The sequence below is a fragment of the Adiantum capillus-veneris genome, chromosome 4, assembly GCF_014529385.1.
Source record: "Adiantum capillus-veneris isolate H3 chromosome 4, ASM1452938v2, whole genome shotgun sequence".
In the NCBI taxonomy this organism is placed as follows: domain Eukaryota; kingdom Viridiplantae; phylum Streptophyta; class Polypodiopsida; order Polypodiales; family Pteridaceae; genus Adiantum; species Adiantum capillus-veneris.
This window is the reverse complement of record NC_140934.1, coordinates 161,821,716-161,844,107: the sequence shown is the minus strand read 5'-3', so window position 1 is coordinate 161,844,107 and position 22,392 is coordinate 161,821,716. Positions and strand designations below refer to the sequence as shown.

Genomic DNA, 22,392 nt, shown 5'->3' with positions numbered 1-22,392 from the left:
AGGATACTCATATTGGTCAACAAATAGGACAAAATTGGTGACAATTTCAATATACAACACCCTAAAATATTCACGATGGTCAACTACTAAGGTTTCTCCATGAGCACAGAGTTGAAAAATACTAGGGCCTACTATAATCAAGCAAATAGTTAAAAAGTACGCCAATACAGTGGAGAGGGGGGGGGGGGGGGGGGGGGGGGGGGGGGGCAAGGGCTTCCTGCAAGGTCGAGCGCTAATGCATAGGAAGGGATGCAGACAGCATGTTAGCAATGTAAGACCAATGTTTGGGAAAATTGATCTTTACAAGTTTACAAAGTTCCTTTGGGCAATAGAAAAGCTACGAGGTTTCTTTTACTCGATAGAAAAAAACACAAGAAAAAACAAGCTCAAAAGTTATCCAATGTCAAGCTTGCTAGCACATACATCTTGCTTAGCATAGCCATTCTTAAATTTAACCACCATCTTTAGGAGGTCTAGGGCCAATTTATTTACTCTCTTGAGTGAAGAAATGGGTGGCTTACAAGAACTCTTGGCTATGTGTGTTTTGATAAAGTTCCTCTCATTAACTCGCTCGATTTCATCATCGCTCGAAAAAGTTTGCGCGGAGTTTGGGATTCCTCGTCCACAACAGAGCTGAGTGGTGAAGATGATTTTCAAATCAACATTATAGATACAGACACAGTGCCTATGGTCCAACTATCAAAAGCTGAAGTGGACGCACTGAAAGAAAAGATCATACAAGAGGTGGATGAGCAGTGGAAGGCCGTGATGGATTGGGAGTTGAGAGTTCTTCACTCTGTCAACGTCACTCAACTCACTCCCAATCAGATCAATGTGCAATGGCATCAGTAATCCCTGCTATACTTTCTCATAAAAGTGGAATTATTACAGGTAAAAGCGAGGCTCTACAAAGACATGCAAGAAGATGGCGCAGATAAAGACCACCCAAAGTGGAGGTTGAGCTGGTTGAACAAGAATGAACAAGAATCCGAGGTATTTGATTATGTTCACAAGAGCACCTGCAGCCCTGCAAAGAGATCCCACTTTTTGTCTTGTACCTAGAGTAAGGACATGGCAAGAGCATGAGGCACTGACAAAGAAGCGGCCAACCTGGATGAACTACCCAAGACTTCCAGCTCCAGAGAAAGGACAAGCCACAGAGGAATACATGGTGAAAACCCTAATGGGCGCCATGTGTTTCTTCAAGAGTCTACCAAATCTCTCCTATGCAATGTTATGTAAGATATGCCAAATGTTGTTCACTTGTATTGAAGTATTTCATGAGCCAGAGCAAGAAGGCGCCCCGTGGATGTCATTCCTCGAGGGAAACAAGGGCTTACGCTATGATCTCAGTGGTCAACCTTCCAAAGAGGTCCTTTATGGATTCTATGCCCGGTGTATGTTCTTACCATCCCATAATATGTTAGCATTTGAGGAAGCTTTCTACACTGGATTCTTCACTTGGCGAACAAAGATACTTGTGCCCGGCTGAAAGCATGGGTTGGTGGTGCAAAAAGTAGTGTCCTTGACACCTCTTGCGAGGCACTCTTGGATGGTGTTTTGTTGGCAGTTTTCAAAGGCCAAAAGATAAATATTTAATATTTCTAAAGGCGTTGTGCCAACCACTTTAACGGTTCTTGATTTAGTCGAATGCAAGAGTCTCTACCTACCCCTTTAGCAGTCTACGAGCTCCCTATCTGTGTGTGTGTGTGTGTGTGTGTGTCTACAGTCTATGTGCTCTCTCTCTCTCTCTCTCTCTCTCTCTCTCTCTCTCTCTCTCTCTCTCTCTCTCTCTCTCTCTCTCTCTCTCTCTTAAGAAGAAGGAAAATTGCAGCAGGAACTTGTAGAGGGACCTTGTGGAGAATTGTCATAAGGTGTGGAGACTATGGTCCAGGAGATCGGGATGGAGATGTTGCAGCAGGAGATTGGCCAACAGGTTGTGTCCAAGCAGAAGCCTCCACTCGATTGTCACCTTTTGTGGAATGTCGATTTCAACAGTTTGGGAGAGCACGTTCCTCACCAGCAACAACCTCCACACAATTGCCATGTTGGATGGTTGGCCATTGCTTGTGGTGTGGGATGTTTTGAAGAGAGGATTGTGCACGACAAGCCATCTCCAAGTACACTGCAGGGCTCTGAGTACTTCCAGTAGCACATGCGCAATACAATTCACTTCATGATGACATGAGTCACAATTACCACAGGGATGACTCAGTCACAATTTTCCATGAAGGTAACCATCAGATGCGAGAATGTTAGTCTATGATGAAAAGAGAGAGCCGTAGGAGACAACGAGAAAGTGATGCATCAGGTTCAAGGTCAACAGAAGATGTGAATCACGTTTGCATGAAAATCTCAAAATGCTGGCAGGAAGCAACAAAAGGCATGACTTGCAATGCTAAGAAAACCGCCTTTCAATGTCTTCTAGGACTTCCAACTTTTAGACGTTTGCATCATGCATCTGAGAAGTCAATACTATCCAATATTCGAGGCACAATTACAGCATCTATGTCTGAAGAGGAGCTGAAGATTAAAAGAGTTGTCTGCATGATGTTGGTGAATAGTGAAGGAGATCCATCAAGGTCTATTAGCAACTCCAAGATGGCCAGATTTACTAGAGTGCATCGGTGAAACTTTGCAGCAGCCAATTTGTGGTTAAAACAAGCTCAAGTTAGCGCATTTCCTTAGCAATTATGTGGTCATCAACTACCTCAAAGTTCCACCATCACACAAGCGAGAAAAGACCTTGTTTTTTCCTTTTGGCAGACAGAGACAAGAGTGTCGCCAAATAAAAAAGATGTGTGTCAAAAACGATTGGGTAGAAAATCTTACATAAAGCATCCAATACATTTGCTTAATGATTCACAGGTATGCTCCTAAAGTTTCATAGGTATGAACTTTGGATGTAGAGAAAAGTCATAGAGTTCCTTTCAAAGGTATTCATGGAAGTACCATGATAGTACAAAAGGATCTTTAGGTACTCTAAATCTTTGAAAGAGTCTAGAATACCTCGCAAAGGTAGTCTTGAAAGTACCATGCGAGTCTAAATGGGTTCTCTAGGTACTTTGGAGGTAGAAAAAGTTCATAGAGTTCCTTTCAAAGGTAGTCATGGAATTACCATGACAGTAAAAAGGCTCTTTAGGTACTTTGGACCTTTGAAAGAGTCTCAAATACCTCGCAAAGGTAGTCTTGAAATTACCATAGAGTTTTTTTCAAAGGTAGTTATTTACCATGAGAGTGAAGAGGTTCTCTAGGAACTTTGGAGGCAGAGAAAAGTCACATAGTTCCTTTCAAAGGTAGTCATGGAAGTACCATGATAGTATAAAGGCTCTTTAGTTACTCTGGATCTTTGAAAGAGTCTAGAATACCTCGCAAAGGTAGTCTTGAAAGTACCATGCGAGTCTAAATGGGTTCTCTAGGTACTTTGGAGGTAGAAAAAGTTCATAGAGTTCCTTTCAAAGGTAGTCACTGAAGACCATGACAGTAAAGAGGCTCTTTAGGTACTCTGGATCTTTGAAAGAGTCTAGAATACCTCACAATGGTAGTCTTGAAAGTACCATAGAGTTCTTTTCAAAGGTAGTCATGGAAGTACCATGATAGTAAAGAGGTGCTCTAGGTACTTTGGAGGTAGAAAAAATCATTGAATACCTCACAAAGCTTTTACTTTGAAAAAAGTTTGAGCCTCTGATGGGTTTAATTTTTTCTTGCACAGGGTGAGCTTTACAGGAGGTTCCAGACGCAATATCCACACATCAAGATCTCACTTAGATGTTTTGAGGGATTGAAACCTTGGTTTGTTCGTAAGTCGAAGGACCGTTACACGTGCTGCTGTATTGCTCATATTCAGATGATATATCTCAAGGAAGCATTCAACCACATGAGACACAGTAAGACAGGCATGCACGGCGATGGGTGTGGCTGCATGTGTGCTATATGCTTGCCAAAAGAGGCTCCAAGTAAGAGTGAAGCTGCCGTGTACACATACACTAGTGTAAGCACATTGATTGAAAGTGTTTTATGTGAAAAACCAATGGACTCCGCATTTCATAAGCTGCCTTGCTTGAAGGGAGAATGTCCTCAATGTGGGTCGAAGAGATTAATGCTTTGTCCAAACGAAACACTTGAAAGTGCAGCACAAATTTCTCTTAAGGTGTTTGAAGACGTTGCCTCAACCCATTCTCAAGGCAAGAAGCGCAAGGATCTTCTGGTGAAGGAAATGGGATGCAAGGATTTCACAACTTTTCTTCAAAAGCATTTGACCACTTACATCCGACACAATTTTATTGGCCAGTGGCAATCTCAGCAGTTCAAAGATTGCATTCATAGGTTTCCTAGAGATGTAGTGGTCTTTGTTATTGACTTTGCAAAAAATTACTCATTTAAGGAGCAAAATGAAATCCAGTCAATGCATTGGTACTCTTCACAAGTCACCATCTTGGTGCACATTACATACATTCGAGACGAGAAAGATCAGGTGTTAAAATATACACATTTTTACATTTCTGATGACAAAGATCATGACACGCTCTTTGTGCAACATTGCTTGCAATTGCATAGAGTTTGGCTTCAAAATCAGGGATTCAACTTCTTGAAGCGGCACTGGGTGTGTTCAGATGGATGTGCTGCTCAATTCAAGTCATCTCGACCGTTCTTCTTCGTGTCAAGGTACGTCAGGTTTTATTCTACCTCTGATGAAAAGTTTCCAGAAATTTGTTTCTACCCAGCATTGAAGGTGGGTCATTGTTTTAGGTACTATGGTTTGACTGGCATTGAAATGTTGTGGAGTTTCTTTGCCTCAGGCCACGGCAAAGGGGAGCATGATGGGGTAGGGGTAGTTGTTAAGAGGCCTTTAACACATGAGCAGTTAAAGGCTGATGCATGGCACATGAAGTGTGCCAAGGACGTTGTTGGCTTCTTAAAGCATAAATTTAATGATGAAAGTGGTCACACAGGGGTGAATTGTATTTTCTGGGAGGTCCGAGCAACTGAGGTGCCAAGGGAGAAGAAGTGGAATTGCAAGCGAGTTGAAGGCTCATGATCAATACACTGTGTCAATGGATACTCCAAGAGTGACAAGTGTGCACTCCGTTGCAAAGTTCTCTCTTGTTTTTGTGAATTTTGTATGTCCCAGCGTTGGAGGTGATGCTTGAACAACACACATGTTGAGAACTCGGAGTGTCTAACCCTTGAGGCATTGGATGATGACAATGTAGAAAGTGAATATTTTAGCGATGATGAAGGATCAGATCTCCCAATGTATGGTGGGCACCATGACGCAATTAGTGATGCTCTATGCATCGGTGATGCCTTTGCCACCAATGCCAATGAAAATGGAGCTGACTTCTACCATTTGAGGTGCTCACAGGAAAAATACAAAACAGCAAGAGCCTTGAGTGATTCCTGGGGAAACATACTTTCTGTAGGGAGCTATTTGGTTGAGGGGTACTATTACGAGCTAGTGGAAGGTGCCGAGCATATCTATTACATGCCTGCTAGTCAACCAAAAGTGCTTCTTGCATCACACTTGGTTAGATCGATTAAGATACCCTTGGAACCCTTAGAAGGAGAGCCACATAAGTTCAAACTCGCTGCAGAAGTATACGAAAATGTGTATAACAGTATACCAATAATGATATAGGTTGCTGCCCAAGTAACTTGTAGAAGTACCGGTAATTAGCTTCAAAGTACCATGCAGCTATTCCATAAGTGGTTTTTGTAGGAGCCTATCATAGGTTTCAAAACCTCTTGCAGGCCAGTCCAAACAAGCACTTGTAAACGCTTTTGTCTACTTGAGGAACAAAAATAGCATTTCAATTTTGGAACACAAAGTACCGGTCTGCCAACCTTAAGTACCTTATAGGTAGTTTACAAGCACTTCTATTAAAATATACAGGAAACAAGCACTTCTAAAAGTTTATCTACCGGCCCAAAGTACCTTTAAGGTAGTCCTCGAGTGGTTTCTGTATGTTAAGATATGTAAGTAACAAGCACTTGTAAAACTTTTTGTATGCCATCCCAAAGTACCTTATAGGTTCTTTACAGCTCTGATAACCAAAAATACCTTACAAGTAGTTCACATGTGGAAACTGTCTTAAACTATGTAGGTGTTAAGTATGGAGCCTGATTTACCCTTGTAATTTTTTGTGGTAAAAGCGCACATTTGTAAGGCCCCCATTATGAGGAGAAGCCATCGTGCGTGAAGGAAAATCACTCATCGGAAACCAAAATTTTCACGAACAAGAATCAGTGGCAACTTTAAAGGCCCCCGAGACTTTTTTTTTCGCCGGAATATTATGGCCGGACGGCGGCCGAAAAGTGGTTGGAAAACAGCCGGTCGGTTGGCCGGTGGCCGGTAGTCAATGGCCGATGGCCGGTGGTCGGTGGTCGGAAGTCAATGGCCGGTGGCCGGTGGGCAAAGTCAATGGCCGGTGGCCGAATTCAAAAGCGGACTTGTCTTCTCAAGGGCGGCCACACATGGGCGGATTGGAGGGTCCGATTTGGACTTATTCGCACAAGGGCGGCTACACATGGCTGTCTCTCATAAGAGAGGGCAGCCCTTTTGGCCTATAAAAGGAGGCCATTTCTACACACATTTCATAGTGTGAAGTTGATGCAACAAGGTGAGTGTGAGGTGGTGAGAGTGAAGCAAGGCGGGAGCTCTATTAAGGGTTTTACTCCTTTGTAAACCACTTCTTCTTTTGAAGTGCTAAAGCCATTGAGTGTCTGCTTTCCCGTGGACATAGCCCACATTGGGTGAACCACGTGTATCGTGTGTACTCTCTCTCTCTCTCTATCTCTACTCTATAATCTCTTGTGTGTGAAATCTATCTCTCTCCATTAAGTAATCTACTCAAAAATCTATTTAGCTACGTCTTATTTTCTAACAGTAGGAAACAAGGACTTGTAAAAGTCGTTGTATGCTAGCCCAAAGTACCTTATAGGTAGTCCTCGGGTGGTTTTTGTACATAACAATCTATTAAGTTTTGGTATGCCAACCCAAAATACATTACATTGTAACTGTCTTAAATTGGGAAACAATAACGGAATCAAAAAAATAATACTTCAAATCTTGGACACTTAAACAGTCTTAAACTACTTGAATAAAAAAATAACACTTCAATGTTGGGACACAAAGACAACGCATCCAACCAGTTGGAATATATTACATCTTCATCAATTTGACATCAAGTCATTACATGAGTTACAATGGCAATCAAAATGAAGCCAAAAATTTGGTTTCCACATGGAAAGTAGCATATAAATATACAAGGTTCTGGCACGGGTTTAAATTAGTTACAAAAGGTACATAAAGGATCTGTCATCCTAAAAAAAGCAAGGGACGTCATCGTCGCTTGCACTCTCTGGACATGAGCTGTGGCCCACATAAGTACGCATCATACGATGTATTTTCAAACCCTTTTGCAATTGCTGTGAATACATACTTGTCGTCATCAATAGGTTTTGATTTGCTGAATGTGTCCGCCAAGGCACGGCGATCTGTAGCATGCTGCCACCCTTCTAGCCAAGCCTTTAGATCTTTTGACAAGTATTGGGTGGAGAGGTGCTCAATACCAGGCACTATGATGTAAGTACCGCAGGGATTATAATGACATTTATAGGAACTATTGTCAATTAAAAGGACATTGCGGGTATCATACCGCTGCAACTTCGCCAAAAAATTCAGCAATACCTTGAAAAATGCTGGTCTTCCACCACCAAAACAGTAACTGCCCACATCACATAACTGCTGTCCAGCCCATCCACTAATATAACTGTGAACCTGGGGAAAACATCTTCGAATCCGTGAGCCCACTCTACTAAGAATTGCACTGCTCTATATGTGGACATTTGCCCGTGTCACAGCCCATGCAATAAAATCCTCTGCATCTTTCGGAACAAACAGATACCTGCCATCCACCTCCTCATGCTTGACAAATGATGTAGCTTCAATATCGGGGACAAATGAAGGGTCATACTTATTAGGTGTACATGTAAGACAAAGTACACCATTAAGATATAATATGAGGGTTGATCGAGTTGGATCATCATATGGCAAGGAGGAGATAGTTGAGGGAATGTACTTTGGGGGATCTCTGATGATGATGATTTCCTCTACGGGCAGCTTGAGGGTCCCCTTTTCCTTTGGACGCTCTGTAAAAGACAGCATTCAACATTGAAAAATAAACACAAGGCAATATTTGACATAAATGCGACAAAAACATAGAGGCTGACAAAACATAGACACTGCGCTTATGAAACATAAAAGCAACAAAAACATAGAGGCCGACAAAAAAGTTTCTTTTGCATTCAAAATCAAGAATCACAGATTCTTGTATTACAATTGGAGAGCCACAATTTCTTGCAAACTCGAGGCTTGGGGGGGGTGTGAAACATTAGAAGGATTGCAGAGGGGAGTACTCTTTCTAGGAGTCTTCTTCATGGCAGGAGGTGATATGGGTGCTTCCCTCTCTCCCATATCTCCATCTGCATGATGAGCATGCTGCTTTGAACGTGTGGACTCCGAAGGTCTATTCTTTTTGGAAGGTCCACCTATGTCATAAAACAACACATCAGCCTTATGCAGACATTGCATAGAAGTTGACAAGTCCAATACCATTACCACTTACCATCACCGTTTTTCTTGCGCTTCTTTGACACCTTCACCATGTCACTCAGAAAGATGGAAGAATCTGGATTCTCATCACCAGCTACCATGCATTGCATTGCATCCACTCCCTATTGCGCTATTGCCTCTGCATCGTCAACCGTTGCATCTTCCTTTGGACTACTTTCGCTTGGTTGTGGCTCAACTGTTGATGTGCTTGCAGGGGGGTCTACCTTTACAGCTGGAGTGCCCTCACTGGAGTACACACTATGGGCTTCAGGAGTAGTTTGTAGCCCAACCTTTGGCACGTCATCATGTATCAGCGCCACACAAGGAATATGGCTAGAACCTGCAAGCACATCAGTGAATTTCAGGCTTGTGCAATCAGCAAATACTTGAAGGCAACCTGAACAGTTCTTGGATTTATATGAGATTGGGAGCAGCAGCAACCAACATGTATGCAGGAGCATTGATTTAAGTGAATTTGGAATACTACTCTTGCAAGAGGCATCCGCACATACCGTCTCTGATCCAAGCCAGATAGCAAAACACAGAGCATGGTATGCATGACCACATGCTAGCGTGTATACACAAACCACATGGGAAGCCATAAATGCAAGACCACATGCAACACATAGTCCTGGAATAGAGAATGTAGCTTGCAAGTGGCTCAAGTGCTGGCTAGCTGTCGGAAGCAGTAACATTGTGTCACAAGCCTTCACCTGCTCCAACATGCTCTCACAAAAGTTGATATGTTGCACACACGTACTCGCTGATGCTTCCAAGTCAGTCACTTCTTTTTGCATGACGAATGAAGAACAAAAGCGGCCCATAGGGATTAGATATGAGAAGCACCATTACAGCCCAAAGTACCATGACAAGTACCTTTAACATAAAAAACTACCATAAAAAAGTACTTTGGACACTCCAAAAAACCACCAAGGCAATTAAAAATACCATGGCAGGTAGAAAAGTACCTTGGACACTACCACCATAATAGAAAACTGCCATTCCATTAAAAACATCAAAGCAAAAGATATTACCATAATAGGAAAGACTGTCATGATAAAAAAACCACCATGACAAAAAAACAAAGTACAATGACAGGTTTCTTGGACACTACACACTAATTAGCAATGACCGTACAACCACCTTGGTAGAAAAAACTACCTTTACAAGTACCTTGGGCACAACCACCATAGCAAACAAAATTCCTTAAAGAAACAATCAACCATAGCAGAAAAAACCATGAAAAAGTACCTTGGGCACTGCCACCATAACAGAGATGGATTTCCAAAAAACCTCTAAGGTAATGACATATACCATGGATAGTAGAAAAATTCCTTGAGCACTACAACCATAGCAAAAGAAAAGTACCATAGCAAGAAATATTGCCATGAAAAAAACACCACCATGATCAAAAGAAGTACCATGAAAGGCATTTTGGCCATTACATGATACCTAGAAAAATAGCCATGACCCCTGCACCTGTCATGGTAGAAAAAAACTACCATGACAAGTACCTGAATAATAGACAAACTTCCATGGAAAAAAACAAACACTCATAGCAAAAAAAAACACCATGGAAAAGTACTTGGTCAATGTCACCGTAACAAAAAGAAAGCCATGTTAAAAGAAACTACCATGCCAAGTACCTTGGGCACTATTACCATGATAGAATCCCATAATAGAAAAAACTACCATGTCAGGTAGGTTGGGCACTTAGCACCATAACAGAAATAATTGGCATGACAAAAGCAACCATCTAAATAGAAAAGAGTACCATGTCAAGTACCTAGGGCATTACCACATAAACAGAAATAACTGGCATGGCAAAAAAAACCACCTAAATAGAAGAGAGTACCATGTCAAGTATCTAGGGCATTACCACATAAGCAAAAATCCTGCCTTGACTTGGTCGACACATACGTGGAGACGATCCACCTCATCTCTTATTTTCGAGCTGCTTGCATCGGCCCCAAGAGCTGTGAGTGCACTAGTTAGAGCAGCCATCTTGCCTTCAATCACCAAAAAATTAGGGTCAGTATCACAACTCCCTTCATGCTGGACTGCAATATCCGGAGCTCTTGCAATTGCCCCTGAAGCACTGCCGCAGTTGAAGATGTCCCTTGTATTTTCCACATATTTTGGTTCATGTCTTGTAGCTCTACTCTCACATTATCCAATGTTGTGTTCAAAACCTTTAATGCATCCCTTTTTGCATCCAAAATCTGCTCCACTTGTGCTTTTACTTGCTGGCTTATGAAGGAGGCACTAACTAGAGAAGTGCTGCCAGATAAGAGAGCATTTTGCCCACTTTTCTGACTTGCCCCGACATTGTCAAGACGAAGGGGCTGAAGTGATGTCCCCTCATTATTCTCCAGCCAAATCTTTACTTTCTTGTTAATGCCACCCGGAAGCTTCTTGCAATGGTCCAAAACCTGTTCACCAAAAGCAGCCCATGCAACCTTTCAACCTGGAGGATCTTGCCGAGTAGCTGGGCATCGCTCGTACACAAAAAACATTGCAAACTTGTGTGTGATCTCTTTGTTGGCTGGCATACTTTGGTAGACTTTGTGAAACAGTAACCTGCATTCGTCTACAAACACAGGTCGCATCATATGCAGAAAGATTTTAGAGCCCTTCTCCCTTTTCTTTATGAAGACCGACAACCAATCCTGATCTGTGACATCAGCCTCACCGAGGTGCTGGTAGAGCTTTCCCTCCAAGCTTAAGCCATACTCCTCATGCAACTCCTCTCGTGTGTAGCAGAATTAAGTTTTCTTGGGGTATTGAATCCTCTAGGAAGATCTTGCTACAAACCACATTTGACATAGTAGAAAAACATAAATAAACATTGAAAAGAACATTTCTACAATTGAAGAGATAGAGTTGATATGTACCAATGCTTTTGTCACCGATAATTTTAGACTTTATGCCCAATGTTGTGGAGCTCCTAGGCTTGCTACTAGATGAAAGCATGCTAATTGAACCACCATCAGTTGCTGCCATGGTGCACTTTCATAATGGAGTCTTTATATCACTATACAAACAAAAAAACACAATCCATGATTCACAATGTCCTCAAACAAACACATTGCTCAACTGCAACAAGAGAGAGAGAGAGAGAGAGAGAGAGAGAGTGGGGGGATTACAGTACCCGGTGAAGATTGAGGTCGCACATAGAGGGTAGGCGTCTGCAGTTCTTCTCCTCTCTGTTGACGCAGGGTGTATGAAGATGGAGTAGCACGTGGGTAGCTTCTTGTTGTGTAGAATGGCATGCAACAGAAGTCACAATCACCCTCTACCCATAAACAATGTTCAAAAAATGATCGCATTCTTGAAGTGGCGGCATTTTCCATTTCTTGCAATTTTCCACGTCCCCGATAAATTATTTGAAGGGAACCAATAAAACCTAAGAACTACTTTGAAACCACCTAGAAAAGCCCTTAAAATTGACCACCATTTCATGCTTTCAACCCGCCAGTGATCAGCAACCTCACATCCAGATTTGTAGGCTACTCAGTGGTGGAGTTGAAGAGCAGAGTGACCATGCAGTTTTTGCAAGTGCCAGATAAAGAAAGAAAGATCAGATACCAGAAGGCACTGAATGCACTTAAAGACCGACTCGCCAGCCGCCAGTCCAAAGAATATTTTAACCCATAAAGCTGTGTCAAGGGACGACACAGGCGAGGAGAGAGGGAAGATTAGCAGCAAGTTAATACAGATACATTTTTCGGAGTTCTCTTTGTAAAACACTTATTATTTTGATAAATCGAGAATATTGTAACTCCTAATATTTCTCGGATAAACTTTGTAATTAATGAGCCGGGGCTACAAGCTTCCAAATTGTATGAGCCTGTCATCACCCAGCTTTGGTAGAACTCCAGATTATTAGTTTTGACCACCCAAAAACCTTGGCTAAGGTATAAAAGCCAATTTTTATAAGCTTTTAATAGGTTTGGATGAGAAATACACAGCGTGAGCTAACGACGCTCACTCCTCTCCTTCTCACGCTTCCTACTCCCTCCCCGATTGTCACATTGCAGTCGTGTTTGTTGCATTGTAACCGTAGGTAAGAGCTCTACGCATTGACGTAAGCAGTTCACAGTATTTCGTAGCTTTTTGCATCGCCGGCCCGCAGCATAATTTCATCATAACTAGGAATTTACACTTTCAAATCAAAAATTAAGTATAGGTGGGGTATTGGGGCATCATTGCTAAGCATTTAGATGCATTCTGGGCCAAAAACGACTAGGTAAAAAACCGATTGCTGTTAATAATCGTGATCTTGGAACTTGACCTAAAGTGGGGTTTGAGACTATAAGCATGTCTGCTTAGGTCTTATAAACTTGTCCTAGAAGTTTCATTACGTTTGGATGCCATCTGATGCTGTAACGGATGTGATTTGTTTGCCGATGAGCGATTGGTTTTTGGTGATTTCAGTCACTTGAGTGTAGCTTGAGTTAGATGCGAGTTGTTAGTTGTTTTTCGGAAGATTGACACCCTCTTGTAGCCTCTATGCTCTAGTTGAGTCAGCTTCATCCCATGGATTGACAAATTAATCGTGGTTCTCGCTAGCAATAAGATAAGATTGTAAGGTTAGACATGCGTCCCACAATGGAATAGGACACAGCTGTTCCAGAGCTAGTTTGGGTACCGAAGCAAGAAAAATTTGTATCACTTAGCTCAGGAATAAGAAAGTCAAATGAAGATTCATGTAGTTCATCCATAAAAATGCAAGCTTCTACACAACCTCCACCTACCATTGTAAATATGAAACAAAAACAAGAAAGAATTAGCACCTCCCATTGTAAGTTCACCACCTAAATAAACGTTACAAGTAAGATCATGGAAGAGTACCTTACCACCCTTGCAACTTGATGAATCGCATAGGGGAGAGAAAGATATTGGTCAAAGTCTTCACACCCATTACAACTTGGAACAAGTGGTTTCAAAGGGTGACGACATCTTTCCAAAAGGTACGATCTACCCAAGGGGGGTTGGTGACATCCATCATTCACTTGCTTCTCACTTAACCTTCCTCCCTAACCTCTTAACCTCCTAATCTTAGGGAGTGTATATATATAGCCCTATATTAAAGCCAAAAAAAGAAAACAAAAAAAAGAGAGTAATAGAGCAAGAGCTACCATACAAAGAGCTTGGAACCAACAAAATTTGGTCCATAACCGAAAACTCTTAATGACACTTCATGCAGAATGACATAGCCCTTATGATATTTACAAACTAACCAAAATCTATCTGTATGTACAAATATGGCTAGTACGCTAGAGTCATCCACTCCTACCTTGGTTGAGAGTTACCCTCTTTACTTTGCTCAAGCATTTCACATGGTCTACCATGTGCTTACCTCTAAATGGGATTTGGTAGATACACTAGCAGGTGAGAAACATTTTGCAAAATTTGAATGGATGATACGTCTCTTGACCATGATTGATCCCTACTTAGTAGAGAACGTCTCTTCAATTGCACAAGCTTATCCTTTTGAGCAAGATGAATATCCACACCTAGTGACTTCTTAGTGAACCTTTGTGCATCTGATGATGAGGAATATTTACATGATCTCACGGATGGGACACATGGTTTCACTGAGGATGACTTTATTTATCTTGACGATGATGAGGATAGAGGTTTAGACTTAGAACTGTCAGCCCATCTATACAGTATCCTATTTCCTTGACCCTATAGGGGGGTGCAGATAGATAGGTTATTGTTTTTATTTTTTTTCAATAAGGGTTGGTACGTCTTCCCAGTGATGTGCCCCTAGAGGTATTTCCTAGTGTTTTCTAGCTTGTATAGGATTGCATTGCACTAGTTGGGATTTCGAACATTAGGCAATCTTTTTACATCCACTCATTGAATTGAGCACGATGTTTCTTGTCCATTATCATTGCTTGTTGTCTTTTCTAACATCCATGTTTGTTTGATTTTTATCGTGATTGGTACCAAAATTTTCAGCACATTTGCTTAGTATTAGACATTAGATTCAATATAGTTTTATGTCATGGTCCCTTGTCTAGGTTTATTAATCAATAAGTCTGGCTAAGCTGGTTGGACCAAGGTAAGGCGTTTGGAGAACTTCTCTTAATACCATAGGAGATGCCTTCCTAATTTTCAATGGTTACCTTAGGTTCTTAATCCAATATTATGAAGCATGGCATGCAGTGTGTCAGTGCTTTCTAGTGGGCTTAATTTCTCATGACCGTTAGCTTAAGTATTATAATGGGAGTTTGACATGGGGAGGGTAAGAATGTCAAAATGACCCCCCAAAGTTACAAAATGGAAATGCAAACTTTAAGCTAGAAGATAAATCTTGGTTTGATTTGGTACTTCACTCACATATATTGCCTATGGTACTAGAGCCCTAGAGATTCCCAGTGGTTGAGCGCTTTTCCTTGAGAAGCAAAAATCCAAATAAGCACACACGTCAAAATGACCTTGAATCAATGTGAACCAAAGAGAGCCCAAAAGATCAATTAAGGTTCTATGTGGAAACAAAGCATCTATCATAAACACTTTGGGGATCAAAACAAAGTGAATTATTTATGCGATGATTTCATGTGTGATTTCCTTTATCGTATCTTAACTAGATGGTCTTCTAGGTATAGCCTCTAGTCAGCCCTCGGACATGAAACACTCTGCTCTCACGATTAAACAACTTAATTGACCATAAAGAATCAAGAAGCTTGCCCATGGAATTAATAGTTGACCTTTGGTGCCTATTGACAGTTAAATTAGCGACCCTAAATGATTCGTTGACCTTTACAAGTACTTATGTGTTTGATTCTATTGCATTTTAATGTTTACTACTCAACAAATCGTTTAATATTATGTTACCAATTACTCTATGTGCTTGTTCATTGTATATGTTTTTTAATTATCCGTGTTCTTATGAGAATGCAGTTACTGTACCATTTTTGTTGAATTTGCAGTATTCTAGTGAAGCTAAAGAGTCAAGCTCTTGTAGAGGACAAGTGCAGCCTCTTGTAGTACTAAACTTCATGATTGAGAGCACGCCCATGGGCCACTACTCTCATCCAGATGTTTAACTGTTGAAGATGATGAAACAGGAAACAGAAGGAAGACAGCAACTCAGAGTAGGAAGAAGATGGAGAAGGAGAAGACACAGAGCTTGCGTACGAGATCTCTGTAGTCTATCTCTCTGTATTAGAATAATAGTGTATGTACAAACTCAGAGCTACAAAGCTTATATGAAACCCTAAGAGATAAGGTGTCCTTTCACACCGGATGTCCAGGGGGAAAAACCCAGTGGGAGAAAAGTGCCCCTGGTGAAGTGCGTATACACACTAACACTACTACATGTCTACAAATCCCCCCTGTAGTGATAGTGTGAATCCGTACAAGGTAGCAGATCATCATGTGTATGAGAGTAAGCCCAAAGCTTTTCGGAAAGCTTCAAACTTTTCTTGTGATTACGCCTTCGTAAATAGATCTGCAATGTTATCCTGTGTAGGACAGTAAGTTAGTGTGATCTCCCCTGCATGTAGCCTTTCCCTGACATAGTGGTAGTGAACCTCTATGTGCTTTGTTCTTGCATGAAATACTGGATTCCTTGCAACTGCCATAGCACTCTGACTGTCAGTGAAAATGGTAGTGGGTGCCTGTTGACACTCACAAAGATCTGCCAATAACCTGCGTATCCATACACAATCAACTGTTGCCGTGAAAGCTGCCCTGTACTCAGCTTCACAAGTTGATGTAGCCACTGTGGGTTGCTTCTTGCTTAGCCAAGATATACATGCATTTCCCAAGAAAAAACAATTGCCACTTGTGGAATGTCGTGTGTCAAAATCACCAGCCCAATCTGAATCGCTGTAACCAAGAAGCTGCATAGAACTGAGCTTTCCATACATATCCCCCCTTGGAAAGAACATGGCAAGATTAGGGGTACCTGAAAGGTAACGAAGTATGCGCTTCACAGCCTGCCAATGATGCATACCTGGGCTGTGCATAAATCTGCTTGCTTGTGAAACCCCAAATTGAATGTCTGGACGAGTGTTGCCTGCCAAATATATCAAGCAACCAACCGCTGCTGCATAAGTATGTACATCAAAAGGTTCTCCAGCATCGTGCATGCTCAACTTTGATCCAGTTTCTACGGGTGTAGAGATTGGTTTACAATTTTGCATACCAAACTTGTCCAAAATTTTATGCAAATATTTTGCCTGCAGCATGTATATGCCATCCTCTGATTGCACAAACTGAATACCCAAGTAATAATGTAGCAAACCAAGATCAGACATCTCAAAGGTTTTTCTCAAAGCATCTTTAAACGCTTCAATTTCATCTGCACTATTGCCTGTAAGAAGCATATCATCCACATAAAGTGTTAGCATAATGAGAACTCCATCTCTCTTTTTGACATACAAAGTACTTTCTGTTGGACTATTCTGAAATCCCTGGCCAATCAAATAAGTATGTATCTTCTCATACCATGCTCTTGGAGCCTGTTTGAGACCATACAAAGCTTTACGCAATCTACATACCTTTTGCTCTTGACCTTTTACAATAAAACCACTTGGTTGACTTACATAAACTTCTTCCTGCAAATCACCATTTAAAAAAGCAGTTTTGATATCCAACCGATGCACTTTCCAACCATGATGAGCAGCAATTGCAACTAGTGATCTAACTGTGGACGCACGAGAAGTAGGAGCAAAGGTTTCATCATAATCTATGCCTTTCTGTTGCGCATAGCCTTTTGCCACAAGCCTTGCTTTGTACCTGTCAACAGTACCATCTTGTTTCCTTTTTACCTTAAAAACCCACTTTGTACCAATAGGCTTTTTACCTGTAGGCAAGTCCACTAGATCCCATGTATGATTCTTATGAATAGAATCAATTTCTTGCTGCATAGCATCTTTCCACTGAACACACTCTAAAGTTTGTTCAAATGAATCAGGCTCATCTGCATCACAAAGAGTGCTAAAGCAAGCCAAATCTACTTGCTCTCTGCCAAAAGTAGTACCAGTACGTGTTTTTCGTGGCAACGGTGCATCCAACTTGCTATCCTGCAAAGTTTTCTGAACCCATTTAGGCAAGGTTCTTTCTTCCCTGAGAACTTCTTGCTCTTCACGCACAATTTCCTCTACATCATGAGGTGTCACATGCTGATCAAAAGATTGATCAAGATTATCAACCTGTTGTGATTCTTGATTCTCCACAAAAGAAGGAAGCAAACCTTCAAATACATCATGTGTCTGCATATGAGGTACATCAAAAGCAACCATAGGTTGAGCAGTAGTTGGCACCACAGACGGAGAGTGAGAGAGAGAGAAGGAGAGACGCACGACACAGATATGGGTGGGGAGACTCAAAAGAGTGAGCAGCCCCCTATACACTTATGCTATGTATAAGGTATACAAGTCAGTGGGCGCCCAGACTCTGGGCGGCCGGACAAGGCACAGACGCCTATACCCCAACAGTCTGTATAGGCTGGAATGTGTCTAAGATACCACTAAAAAACATGGTGATCAATGTGGTAGATGGAGTTATCACTATTCTGCTCAATTTTGGGCCCTACTTTGGGGCGTTCTTTGAGTGCAACAAATTTGCGCACTTTCCAAATGAATGTGCCGTGAGTGAACTCCGAGACTATTGCCCAAGCCTCCAACACAAAGGAGACCAATCATGTTCTTGTCAAGGAAACATTGGTCAAAAAGGGTGAGAAACAGGTAAAGAGCTGCTATCATGACGCTCCGCGTCCACAATGTGAAGCTCAGTCAGGACATGATTTTTGGATATTATCATTCCTCAGGTGGAATCATTCTGATTTTGAAGATATGCTCTATGGCAATAGACAAGATGTATATAAAAAGTGGTGCATTTTGAGAATCAAATCAAGTTTTAAAGTACTTTTTGGTCAAAAAGTATTCCAAGAGAGAGCCATGGGATGAGGATTTTCTTTCACCAACGAAGTGTTAGGAGAGTATAATGTCACTGGTAATGCTTTCGGTTGATATGTAAGCCAAGTAAAGTACTTTGCGATGACTTATTCATCAAGTATACCAATGTGGCATACTTCAAAAGCATAATAATTGCTTAGAGAGCTTATCGTTTGGGAAATTGTTTCTTGGAACGCATTGATTGCAGTATATGCCAACATAGTTGTGGCAAGCAAGGCCAGATGAGGAGGGAAGGTGTTTGTCCATTACAATTATCTATGCTTGCACCTTGACAATTGTGCTTAGCAATGCTTTGATCGATGTGAAAGCCAAATGTACTGGAGCTCTTACAATAGCATGAAAAGTTCCTGATCTTTGCAATAGCATCACTGTGAGATCATAGATTGCTACATGCAAGCCAGGTGCGAAGGGCAGTTTTGTGCAAATTCATGCACTACTAAGGCATCAATTTGGAGGCCAATTTGAATGGCCGCTTAATATATTGAGGAGTGAGTTATTTTAAGGGGAAGTTGATAGATTTTATATTAAAAAAACCAAAGAAGAAAATCGACATGCTGCCTGTAGCGGAGATCCGAGGAGGTGCAACTTTTGCAATGGTGCATCAAGGTAGCGACCAGGAGGGGAAACTAGGCCGAGCGGGCATCATCTGATAAAGAAAAGAAAGTAGTGCAAAGAGGTGCAAGGTGGTGGTGGCCGTTGTAGAGAGAGGGGTGCTGATGTTTTGGTAGAGAGAAACGGCTTTCGTAGCATAGAGTTGGAGCACAAAGGAGCTGGTAGTGTCGCTTGCAGAAGAGGACATATCAAGCGTTGATGAGCTGTATATAGAACATCCATTGATGAGGTAGAGCTAGCAAAAAGCGACGAGCTGCAAACAAAAATGAGTTACAGGACGAGTCCGAGGAGCATAGATAAGCAAAGACAAATAGCGGCATTTTCTTTTGCAAGTCGCTACAGAAGTTTTTTTTTTTTTTTTTAATCCGTCTAGAAGATCAAAAGAGGCATTGGGTGGCAACTTTACAAAGGCTGACGAGCTATTTGCAGAGAGGGAGTAGCAAGTGAAGGTTATCAAACATTGCAAACATAGGCCGATGAGCAATTGAAGAGACAGAGCGTTAATTGGGTGCGGAAGAGCTGTAGAAAGGATTACTACTAAAGAAAACACAGGGAAGAGCAAGGCAGACAACAAGCTATAGAGGGATGATGAGCGGTTAAAGCAAGCTAAGGAGCAGAGAGCCACTTCGGAGGCAAAAGGAAGAGAGATGGTAGGTGGTTTTATGGTTCTTTTATTTTTTTAGGAGGCTGACGAGCAGATAAAACAGGGTGTTAAGAAAGGGCCAACAAGGTGCAGTGCAGGACAAAGCGACAAGTTCAAGAGGAGTAAAAGAGATGGTTGAGAAGGGCAAGGAGGGCAAGCTGGGAGCAGCAAGTACATGGAGATTTTAAAGGACAAACTAAATCAAGTGTAGGCAAAGTTTATGCTCGTAGAATTGGTTCAGAAGAGCAAGGGAAGGAGATAGAGGCCATATACTTCTGCTCACGATCTCGACAGAGTTTAGAGCATATAATACCTATTATGATCAAGTTTCTTTTGTATTCAGTATATCAGTTTAAGGTATCCATAGTGTCTTTATACCATATTCCCTTGTGTATTGCATCTTTCTCTCATTGTTTCCCATAGAGAGTAGCGTGGTGCTGACCAAACTCAACTCGTGAACATAAAAAAAACCCCGACACTACGAAAGGCCAAAAATAGGGGAGGAAAAAGTGGCTATGGCTTGTGACAATGAAGTCACCAAATTGCAAGATAATACCGGAGGAGCTTCTCACTGCAAACCTCCGAACATCCCCGCAAAGAAAATTTATTTGTGTTTTTTGCATTGACACCTAAGTTTTTGACAATAACAACGATGTTGGTTGTGAAAACTACAGGAATAAAGAGGGCCAAAAGGGTGAAAGCGGTGGCAAGAGAAGCTATTTCACTTGAAGCCAATGGAGCCGTGAAGGAAAATGCTCATCTTCACCCCTTGCCCAGCTGAAAGGGGCTCATCATGCCATCCCACTACACAATCCATTTGAGGTGCTACAAGAAAAGAAATCCCCCAACCGTTGGGTTCCTCCGGATTCTCCCGGGGTCACGGATGCAGAGATCGGACAGTGGTCAGCGGACAGGGGTCACATATCCAAGATTTTGTTTCCCTCTCCCAATGATGGAAGTCCTAGCTATTCAATCATGGTACGTGAAAGGATTGAAGACCCGAAAGAAGCATACCCTCTTTTGGGAGGAAGTCAAAACGGAGAAGAAAGTCAATGACTAGGCCATCCAAGAACATCATTTAGATGCTCGCAGCAAATAAAAAATTCATTGGGAAAGAAGTTAGTGTTCTATGGAGAGGGGGTGGACGGGTTCAATTGAGTCCTCTCTATTGTGGACAAGGACCTAGAGTGCAAGGCGGTCCTCAATCACCCCTCTTGGAGAGCCCTAGGAGTTAGAATTAGGTGGGCAAATCCACCTTTCACTATAGTCAACATATATGGCCCCTACAATGCAAAGTAAAGACCCAAATTATGGATGCACCTTACGGAATCCCTTATTGAGGGAGAGTAGTTACTAATTGGTGACTTTAATATGGTGGAGAAGAGCAAGGACAGAACAGGCTCAGCCAACCTGTTGGCAAGTTTGGAAAAAACTAAATGGTTGGGTCTCTGTGAGAAATGGGCTATGATGGACCTTTGGGAGTTGGGTCCTTGGAACGGCACGACGGGCTTCACGTACACAAGCCTACACTATGCCCTCACAACTTCCCGGCTTGACAAGTGATACTGCTCTCACCAAGCTGATTGGATCCCATTGCTACTTGAGATGAAAGTCCTACCAACAAAGAGCATGTTGGAACATACACTGTTACACTTGAAACTCAAGAAAGCCAATGGAGAGGGGAATTCCCCCAAGGTAAGTAAGACGCTACTTGTTACTAGGGAACACCTATTCAAAGACCCTTTATTTAGAAGGCTTACTAAAAAAGCTTTGGATAAGCTCAATAAAGATGTCAATCTGGAAGACCCAAAATCTTGGAACCTCTTTACTCGAAGTATACAAAAAGTGATCAAATGCTCAAGCCCTCAGATGAAAAGGCTCGTGAAGAGCATTGGAAGCATCTCAAAGAGGAGGTAGTTAGTCTGGCTTCCAAAAAAGTTGTTGGGCTAGCCTCCAAAGAAGAACACATAAGGTGGTTGGAAGCGAAGGCCAACCTTGGTGCGCAACAGCTCAAGGAAGTTAAGAGGGCGAGATTGCTATCCAAGGAGACCTTCCTCCTACGAGAGACCGCTAATCAAGCTCATTTCTTTAGGGCCTTGAAAATCAAGAAGAGCCACGACCACGTCCATTTTCTCATAGATGAGAATGGGAATGATACACAAAACCAAGAAATTATGGCTAGGATGATGATTGATCACCTTAGCCAGATCATTCACCAATCAAATACCCACTCTCAAGAGGTGGGTGAAGCTAGAACAATCTTGCTCGAGAGTGTCAATAGGAAAGGTTTTCAACCGAAAGCCAATCGTCTTGAGATGACCTTTTTTGAAGATGAATGTTCGCTTGCATTGCAAGCTCTTCGCAAGGAGAAATCCCCTGGTTGGGATGGGTTGACTAATGAATTCTTAAGGGAGTTCTGGGAGGACCTCAAGGTCTTGTTCATGTGTATGGCTAACCAGGCTTTAGTCAAGGGGTCCTTGAATTCCAATGTGAAAAGAGGGCTTATCAAGCCTATCCTAAAATAGGTTTGTTGCTCGTAGCTTAAGCACGTCCCGTAACTATGATGTATGTAGCATGCAAAATAA

The 22,392-nt window shown here is 41.9% G+C and overlaps 1 pseudogene; it reads right to left on the bottom strand.

The window, feature by feature from the left end:
- Positions 1 to 1,883: 1,883 nt before the first annotated feature.
- LOC147460265 (uncharacterized) lies at positions 1,884 to 11,604 on the bottom strand (annotated as a pseudogene).
- Between the last annotated feature and the right edge of the window lie 10,788 nt (positions 11,605 to 22,392).